This window comes from Vulpes vulpes, chromosome 1 (assembly GCF_048418805.1).
Source record: "Vulpes vulpes isolate BD-2025 chromosome 1, VulVul3, whole genome shotgun sequence".
NCBI classification, from domain to species: Eukaryota; Metazoa; Chordata; class Mammalia; order Carnivora; family Canidae; genus Vulpes; species Vulpes vulpes.
This window is the reverse complement of record NC_132780.1, coordinates 29,271,629-29,278,540: the sequence shown is the minus strand read 5'-3', so window position 1 is coordinate 29,278,540 and position 6,912 is coordinate 29,271,629. Positions and strand designations below refer to the sequence as shown.

The window sequence follows — 6,912 nt, the reverse complement described above, 5'->3', positions numbered from 1 at the left end:
GGACATAGAAGATGAGCCTGTACTATCTGAAGACTAATAAAGCAGAGACAATAGTCAGGTAAGTGAGAGTTTTCTAATTTAAAATCCAGATTGATGGGCAGCCTGGGTGGCTCAGTGGTTTAGCACTGCCTTTGGCCCAGGGCAGAATCCTGGAGACCCGGGATCAAGTCCCACATCGGGGTCCCTGCATGGAGCCTGCTTCTCCCTCTGCCTGTGTCTCTGCCTCTCTCTCTCACTCTGTCTCTAATAAATAAATAAAATCTTTTAAAAAAAATAAAAAATAAAAAAATAAAATCCAGATTGACTAAGTTGAGACCAAGGAGATAGAGTATATAGTCTTTGCTTTTAGGTGTGTGGGCACCAAAGACGGAGGAAGCTTGGTTTGTTAGCAATGAATATGCAAAAGTTCTGGAGACTTAAAATAACGAGGGACATCATACTCATGAATGACAAATGTGCCATAACCACAAATGCAGGTTGAATTGAAATCCAGCTGCTAAACAGCTGAGAACTTCAGCACATCTGATAGCAGGATATTGTCTAGAACTGGGAACAAATAGTTTTGCTGTAACATCTATGTCTAGAGCAGCCTTCACCTAGGGTATTTTGTTCTATTCTAGGCCCTACTTCACTGGGACATTGATAAATGGGAATAGGCCTATGGTGAGGCACCCAAAATGATGATGGGGCCGGAAGCTACCATAGATTACAAATCCTTAAAGGAGTTGAGTGTATTTCTCCTGGAGAAGAATTATTAAGGGAAGACGTGAAAGCCAAGTTCACTGGGTGCAAGTTACGTTGAAGTAGAGGGTAACCCAGAACTGGCAAGAACTCACCAACAACTAGAGCCTTGCCCCAAAGATTCATCTCCTGGTTCTTGGAAATAGTCACTCATCCTGGCCACTTTCCAGGGTGCTCTGAAGGTATTCTTCCCTTAGAAGGTAAACTTATGAGGTCTCATTTTTATCCTGAGATACTGCAACGATTCAAACTAGTCACTCAATTCCAGCTCTTCCCTTCTCTGACCATTGGCTCTAAAGTGAAGCTTCACTTAGGTTTCACAGTGATACCGCAGACAAGGATCTTTCATCAGCAGCTTGACTCTCATGATCTTATCTTCAAATGAACTTTCTTCTACCAAGATATTCTAATCAATATATCACCAAATGAGCCCAGTTTCTGCACCTCAGTGGTATGGTTCCTTGAGAACTATGTCAACTTGCCATATTCCTTTCTCAATATTATTGCTTTTCCCTCTAGACTTTGTTTTTAAACTCAAACATCCGTTTTGACATTCCTTCTATCTAAAAACAGAGTGAGGTTAATGACACAAATGAGGAACTTTGTAAAGGGTTGTAAATATCTGTCTTTTACCTGGAAGATAATGTCAGGATTGAAGGAGAACTAATGTGAAATTCTGGGCTTGGTTTTAAAGCAATAACTAGCAGTCATGCTGCCTCAGAGAACTACATCCAGATAGGATCAGTCACCGTAGGCAAAGTAAGTGGTTGCATCTGGGTGTGTTAAGAGGATGCTGGGAAGTCCCTACCCTTCCCCCTACACAAACACCACTTGCATTTCTCCATCTTCCTGCCTCTCACCTTTAGAGATCATTGCCTTTAGGTCTCAAAACCTTTTTAGGCTTTAAGAAACTCCTTAGCAGCTATTAATGAACTCAACCAGGGCAACATACCAAGGCTTAGGAGGAAGGGCCATTTTTAGGGAGGTAGGATCCAGGGCTATCCTTGGAAGATACAGTCATGGGGAAACCACACTGTTACCCTTTTTCATTTATTTACCACCCATCTAGTGCCTAAGAACTATATGAGCCTCGAGGGATACGGAGATAGTAAACTATCATTCTCATCCTCAAGGGACTCACAGTTAATAGACGCCATCTCCCTATCCTTTTACATAGTTATATCCCATATAAAAAAGAAAAGATGTCACAAGATGACTAAAATGGGGAAAGTAGCTAGGGTATGTGTGGTTGGATAATCTATGTTGGGCCTTTACCCTGGTGATGACACCAGCCCTTCAATCACTGCTTGATTGAAGAGATGGGGCGGGGGGGGCGGACACTAGAAATCACTGGTTTGGTCAATGGAGGGCATGATGCCCAGGGAGGGAACAGTGGTCCCATAAGGACTGGAGGGATGTCCAACAGAACTTCTCAGTCCAGGGCTGGGGCCATGAATTTTCCTGTTGGGTTTCATGTTTTCAGGAAGTCCTTTAGAGAATTAAGTAAGGAGCCCTGGGTGATACTGGTCAGGCTGAAGAATAGAATCCCTCAGGACTTTCTTTTGGAGCCTCAGACAGAGGAAGGCAGATGAGAGGCATCACATGCTATCAATGCAGACTTTTTACCCCAAAACACTGGAGGATGATTAAACTCTCTCCATCAGTAACAACAGCTAACTTCTGGAGAGATACACAACTGTGGGGGTTGCGTAGCAGAATATTATGGGGAGAGAGGAAAATGGGGAGTGACTTCGTAAAGTTTCCTAGTTGGGTTTACATGACCTTTTCCAACCTGACTTGGGACCTCTAGATACAGGCCTGAGTTGACTCTGCCACTGATCAGCTACATATCCACGGGCAGGTCCCTCTCTGAGTCTGTTTCCTCAAAAGGTAAAAACAATCAATCTTACCTGGAAGCATTATTGAGAGGAGTAAGGATAACATACTCACGTACCCACCCCAGTTAGTATGTAGCCAATGAGCCAAAGTTTAGTGAACGGTTTACCGCTGGTTCAATCATTTATCTCAAACCCGATACCGTGGGACAACAGAGTCTGCTCAGCCAGCCCATTCTTGCAGGAGTTCAAATCCTGGGATTTTCAGGAAATATGCTCGTAACAGAAAATCATCCTATGTAATGAGGTGTATCAGCTGAAACTGGGGCCAAGTATTTCATGAAATCTTAATTGCTGGAAATAGGAAATTGGGGTGTGGAGGTGGTGAGAAGTTGCTATTTCCAAGTTGCCAGATTTTTCTTTTCCCCCAGAAAAAAACATTTTAAATTTACCTTTGAGACTGATTGTTTCGGGGGAGGGGGGACAAAAACACAATTTAATAATTAGTTTAATCACATAAATGTAAAATCAAGATCCTAACTAGAAAGGGAAGGTTGAGACCATTCGTTCGGTCATTCATTCATTCATTCAACAAATATTGACTGGTCACCCACTGCATCCACACAAGGCCCTGACTATGTGAAAAGGTTGTATTTACTGGGTACAACTGTGACCCTGAGACTGGATTTCCTCCGGGTGTGGGAAGGGAGGCATGATCAATGGATGCTTGTCTGTGTGAAGATTGATCATTTCCACCTGGTGGCACGATGGGGACTAAGTGGGAAATATGTTTCCTATGCGGTAAGGGTAGAAGTTTGGGAGGGCCCAGTTGGGTATTTCTCTTTGCTACCTTATTATTTCTTCCTATTATTCTCACATCTCCTTCAGTAAAATTGTGTTAAATGGCACAGTCTGTTCTCTGTTATGGGGTAATTACAAGACATGCCACCACTCTTGGGTCCCCAGATGGTTGGCTGAAGTAAGCATTCTGTGGGAATTCCCAGAAATCCTTGGGGAGGAGAAGCCAGAGACTTCATGCAATCACGTGACGGGATAAAGCTCAGAGTTATTTGGGCAACAGGTACAAATGGGACCCTTTGAAGGCTGAATATCTCTGTGACACATTCGTCCTTGTGGGTGGCTTGAATGAGCCCCACCAAGTAACTGGGCACACTCCCATGACACCAGGCCACTGGACACATTCCCAGATCTCAAGCCAGAGCAACTGACTCTCCATTAACTCAAAAAATATCAAAAATTCAAGTCATTTCACATGCTGGGATGCAAATGTCCTGAGTCAGCTGCCTTGAATAGACTGGGAACTGTCATTCCAAAGCTACTTCCTGTTAGCCCTCTCTTTCCTTCCCTCTCTCCCATCCAAACTCCTTCCACCTATATTGTCTTGTGCCTACAGGAGGAAGTGTGCTGTGCTAAACACTGTGTGGGCTGCTCTGTCTCAATTATTTCATTTAACCCCTTAGAACAATTCGGCAAGATAGATGAAATTATCTTCTTCTGACGAGAAATGGAAGCTGAGAGTCCCAGGTCCAAAGAAACATAACTGGTAAGTAGGGAAGAGTCCTGGGGCCCAAATACATTTTCTCCAATTCCACATTTTTTACACAAACCACAAAGGAAAATGTATTTTAGGGCTAGTCTGGGCAAGACCTAATTAAGAAGTGAGGGACACCTGGGTGACTCAGCAGTTGAGCATCTGCCTTCAGCTCAAGATGTGATCCCAGGGCTCCGGGATCAAGTCCTGGAGGGAGCCTGCTTCTCCCTCTGCCTATGTCTCTGCCTCTCTCTGTGTCTCTCATGAATAAATAAATAAAACCTTTAAGAAATACTGAAAAAAAAAAAAAAGTGAAATGTGTTGGCAGAAAGGCTCAGGATTTCCAGGCACACAGAAGTGCTTGTCTTGCAGGTGGACTCAGATCCAGTTGTAACTGAACCGAGCTGCAGGGGCTCAGGTTCAGACACTTCCTCTCCAGTCTGCCAATGGCCACAAGGGAAAAAGAAGTGCGAGGGGGCAGTTTCAGGCAGATCATGGGCAAAGTCAAAACCCACCCACCTTCCCTGGAGGAGAGGCGTGAAGGGACCATTATCTGTCCATCCCAGGAAATCAAGCAGTTGCCTGGAAGGTTTCAAATACAGGTTTTACATGTAAAGTTTTACATGTCAGTTGAAGCTTAAAAACCCCATCCTGCCTCCTGAGCAAAATCATCCTTATGTATAAAGGCATATCTATGTTCTATGGTTTGATCATTCCCGGCCATCCCTCTCAGGAAGAACAGGCCACATAGCCTGTGCAGACCCGTGACCCTCTGCAGCTCAACACAAAGGCACAGACCAGACTTGGAGAAACACAGACACCACCTCAGAATTACAATAGCCATTACTTCTAGGGTAAATCCAACTGCTTGACCCTCCAGATGATCTCCACCTGTCAGTTCCTTGCAGATTACTTTCTTACTCTTTTTGTCTTTTTTTTGTCCAGTTTTAATTCAAGTGACCCACAGGCCTGCTGCGAGGAATCTTCCATTACCGCAGACATCCTGAAGGAAACTTCAAGGAAGCTAGAGAGATGAAGAGATGGAGATCATGTTTTCTTCCCCATGGTTGCTGCATAACTAAGGACAACTGTTACTTTATATCTTGAAAATTAGAGCTGCCTCTGGAGGCTCTAGGGCAGGGCCTTGATATTTGCATGTTTCTTCCCCTGCCTTCCCCTTAGCCATCTTCACCCATGCTTTAGAGGAACCAGCTACCTGTGGGAAGGAGGGAGAGACATCACACAAGCGGAGCTACCAGCTCATGGTAAGCCATCGAATCCTCTTCTCTGCAGTCGTATCATACAATTAAATTTAAAAGCCAAACCAAATACCACCACCTGCCACCCACTCTACCTTTTTCTTGACTGCTTTACAGTAATGTGATTTTTCCATCACTGAGTAATGATATTGTGATGACCTTGAGGGATTTCTATGCTGGATTCCCAGAAACAGTTTGGGGGAAGAGTGTTACTTCTCTTTTGCTTCCTCTCCCCAAAGGTCCCTTCTTTGTACCTCCAGCTTATTCTTCACTCATTCTTCTTTTGAGGGAAATTGGTCTCTGGTCTCCCCATACACCCCACTCCCACCCCAGTGGCCAAAACACTCAAAAAACCAGAGCTGGCCCCTCGGCCATTTGCAATAATAACCTCCTACAGGTGCTGAAATCCCACTTGAACTTGAATTTTTTTTTTCCTCCTACAGGATTCGTCTTGAAGAAAAAAAAATCAGGGCAGCCCACAGAGGACAGAGCGTAGACCAGAAACCCCAGAGCCTTCCAGCTTCATGTTCGTTAGGTTCCCATGAGCCACGTAGAAGAGTCTAGCATAGGAAAGTAAGGTGAGTGTTATCTATACCCCATCCCCCTCACCTCTTCTGCTTTTTTCCCTTTGCTCATTCATTCATGCCACCGTTCAACCATCAGAAGCAGATGTTGAGCAGCCACTGGCTGTCAGGCACAGGTGTCTTCACATTCCCGTAACTGCAGAGCTCTCTCCACTCTTTCAGGTCTCTCAGGAGATCCCTTCCCAGAGCTTCCCCTGTGTCCTAATTCTAGACTTCACGGGAGCCCTCTCTCCTGTTCCCAGCGACTCTGGCTTAAAGGCTTTGGTCCATTTTGCTTTTCTTTCTCAAGAACCAGCTCCTGGTTTCGCTGATCATTTCTACTGTATTTTCATTCTCTGTTTCATTGCTCTCCACTCTGATCGTCATTATTTCCCCTTCTTCTGCTAACTTTGGGTTTCATTTGTTCTTTCTCTAATTCCTGTAAGGGTGAAGTTAGATTGTTTCTTTGAGATTTTTCTTGTTTCTTGACGCAGGCAGGTATTGTCATGAACTTCCCTCCTAGAAACTCTTTGGCTGTCATCTTGTTGATTTTACTGTGTCATTTTTCTGTCTTCATTTATCTCTGGGTATTTTTGAATCTCTCCTCCTAATTTCTTTGATGACTCACTGGTTGTTCCATGCATTTGTGGGTTTCCCAGTGTCCCCTTCTGTAACTGATTTCTGGTTTCATGCCATTGTGGCTAGAAAAGACGCTCGATAAGATTTCAGTCCTCTTGAATTCGTTGAGACTTGTTCTGTTTTGCCAAACAGGTGATCCATCCCGGGGATCATTCCATACATATTTGAGAATGTGAATTTTGCTGCTTTGGGATGGAATGTTATATATATATATATATCTTAAGTCCATCTGGTCTAATGCAATGTTAAGGCTGACATTTCCTTATTAATTTTCTTTTTTTTTAAATTTTTTTAAAATTTTTATTTATTTATGATAGAGAGAG

General features: G+C 43.8%; 1 long non-coding RNA gene across 1 annotated transcript; it reads left to right on the top strand.

Annotated features, from left to right (window-relative positions):
• LOC140599357 (uncharacterized) lies at nt 1-5,107 on the top strand. Its single transcript, XR_012002142.1, has 3 exons — nt 1-58; nt 4,058-4,140; nt 5,074-5,107. It is a non-coding gene; the product is annotated as an uncharacterized lncRNA (long non-coding RNA).
• The last annotated feature ends 1,805 nt before the right edge of the window (nt 5,108-6,912 follow it).